Source organism: Gymnoscopelus microlampas (assembly GCF_963454915.1).
Source record: "Gymnoscopelus microlampas genome assembly, chromosome: 20".
NCBI classification, from domain to species: domain Eukaryota; kingdom Metazoa; phylum Chordata; class Actinopteri; order Myctophiformes; family Myctophidae; genus Gymnoscopelus; species Gymnoscopelus microlampas.
In genome coordinates this window covers 20,140,908-20,144,152 of record NC_139957.1, presented here as the reverse complement: position 1 = coordinate 20,144,152, position 3,245 = coordinate 20,140,908, and positions in this window count along the sequence as shown.

Genomic DNA, 3,245 nt, shown 5'->3' with positions numbered 1-3,245 from the left:
GAAAAGGCCTGAGCCCCCCAGTGAAGTTTGGGCCCAGACCCAGGTTGGGATCGAACCACTGTGTAGTGGGTCAGTGTCAGCCTGCCCCCTGACTGTACAGCTCTGAGGTAAAAAAAAAAAGAAAAAAGAAGAAGTTGTTATGTTTTAATGGGAGAGTATTGTCATTTAATCACAAATAATAATCACATTGTTCATTTAACAAATTCAATCCTCCGTACTTGGTAAGCTATTACTTTGTTTACTAGTTTTTACTAGTTGATTGGAGCAGGCTTTAATCCTCCCTCGACTCATTTTAGCTCACTTTTCTCATGGTACTAAAAATGAAGACCCCCCTCCCATTCATGAGATAATGTCATCATTCCTCTCAGAATGCAGCGACTGATTTGTCTGGATCCCGTCTTTGTAACATGACCCAACTTCAAATCTACTAAGCCGGAAGTGTTTACACTTTAAACAGAGACTGGAACGTCGGGAAAAGTGACTAAGTGATCCATTGAGACTTGTCCCCGTTCCATAAGTGACCCATACACTCCTCCCTCCTCGCCAGTAAGGTTGCTTTGGCTACGTTACAAAGGCTTTTGGCCATATGGTAGAAGACTTGAGTCCATGGAACTTTCACAGCCCTGGAATATAACTTCTATTTAGGGAATTACTGTAGATGGTGGAAATATAGTTTTATGATGCGAGACATAATTTTGCTCTCCTCAGTGAAGGCAAAGTTGTCCATATAGGAAAAGACAGAGAGGGGTAGATTTCTGTCAACTGAAAGAACATTGTAGTTCACTGTATCACCCAGGTTTATCACCCAAGTTCAGTAAATGTACATCATCTTTACATAATATTTGCCTTGGTGGTCGTGTGCAGGCACATATCGACAATGTACACATAGACACACTGACACGCCCAATACTGGTACAGCAAGACCTAGCAGTATGCACAGCACAAATATAGTGTAGGGGCCTGGTTCTCAATGTGGGGTCCAGGGACCACCAGGTGTCCTTGAGCGGATTCCAGGAGGTCCCCAGCTAAATTATTGATAGTTAGGAATCAAATGGACTCTAACAGGTCTGTAACTCTGACAGTGTACAAAAAACACTATTAGAGTTCAATTAACACTGAAGATTTTACAGTGCAGATTGGGATCCCAGAGATAGGCTACAGTAAAGATAGCATCAAATCGGGTTTCGTGGCCTAATGAAGATCAAACAGGTGGTCCTTGAAATTAAAAAAGATTGAGAATTACTGGCATATTGGTGGTTTTCAATTGTTTCTGGGATCATTTGGACCCATATTTTGGGTTGACCATCAAGTCCGGACCCAAGAAATCGAGAGAGATAATAATATGAAATAATAGTTTAGAACAACATGCTTCTAACTTTTACACCTTAAACCTTTTAAGCCTTATTTGCTTTAGTTGCCTGCATAGAATGCTTATTTGCATTAGTTGCCTGCATAGTATGCTTATTTGCATTAGTTGCATGGCGAATCATTGGTGTGGAGTGACCTTTAATGATTCGCCATGCAACTCCTTGCAACATGCAACTACTAATTAACTAACCATTATCCCCAATTGCAGTTGCAAGGAGTTGCATTGGTGCGGTTGATCTTAAAACTGTTTTGCTGCAAGGAGATGCGACTAGTTGCATAGGTGCAGTTTGGCCTTAAAGGCCAAAACCTTTGGCTGAGAAACACATACTGTATATGTCAAATAATACATGGTACTCTGATTTCTCCATCTGTTTGTGAGTTCACACACACACACACACACACACACACACACACACACACACACACACACACACACACACACACACACACACACACACACACACACACACACACCCTGAGAACTAGACTTTACAGTGCCCCTGTCTAATTTTGTCCTCAACACATTGTTTTATTTGGCAACCTCTATTATATTGTAAGGTCAGCTCAGAGTATGAATGTGTGTGTGTGTGTGTGTGTGTGTGTGTGTGTGTGTGTGTGTGTGTGTGTGTGTGTGTGTGTGTGTGTGTGTGTGTGTGTGTGTGTGTGTGTGTGTGTGTGTGTGTGTGTGTGTGTGTGTGTGTATAGTCTGGTCTGTCGTCATTCATTGATTTGAAAAACAATAAGTCTTCAATGTTGGCAGCCCTTTGACTCTATGTACTGGCTGGGAAAGGGACTTCTGTTTGGTATCCAGGCAACCGTTCACAGTAAAATCCTCAATATGAAAATGGACCCAAATTAACCATAGTTTCCTTGGGTGTGGCCAAAGCAACGCAGACCCAGTACAAAGCAACCTTAGTGTTTCCACTGTTTGGAACTGTCCAAATATAGATATTAATGTAAATCCTATAAAAAGCTGTCCATCCTTATGGGTCCATTTACTAAAGTGGAACTTAAAGCATATAATACAAAACATTACCTCATACGTCAGCAATGATGTTGTTAATTATATACAACACAATTATAGCAGGTGTGTATGTATATATGTGTGTGCTTACAAGAGCAATGCTGTGGTACCTGTTCAGAGTGAAACTGTTGCATGTTTTCTAACGGTGATGTAAGGCTGAAACTGCAGTAGGTGGCAGGCATTCCTGTGGCTGCCAATCAATGAACCAATGTTTGTATGCATGAGCTTACCTCCCACACCAAGTAGGTGGGAGCATTCCAATTAGTTGCTCACATCATACACATTTAACCCTTACCTATTAGTTCAAGTCTTAACCAACTCCATAACCATCGTACCATGGAGTAGCCTAGGCCTTAGATTAACATAGGTTATCATTAGTACTTTCAACCTGGCATCATTATATAGTAGGTGAAAAAATAAACAATATTTTCCTGCAACACCATCATACAATGACAACTAGAGTAAAAAAAACTGTACAAATAGCTCTTCGTTTACAGTGTGTGTATGCTTGGACTTTCTTTTTAACACACAGCTAAGCCTTAGGCTACACACACACAATTAGACTCCTTACATGGTTCAGAACAATGCATGCCTCTCTTTCTCTGACACCTGTCTAAACTGGGAAGTACACATTATTGTGACAGAAGCTGATTCCTCAGGTAATGAGGCAATACATGAGTCACTCTTATTAGATATATGTCAGTCAGGGTGTGAATACAGGGCCATGGCTGAAGACCAAAGGAGCCCAATGTACAGAAGTCAACAAATTAAAAACAATTTTGACTTTCAAATCCAAATATTCACATACAGCCAAAACTAACATTTGAATAGCAAATGAAAGCAAACTCAGAAA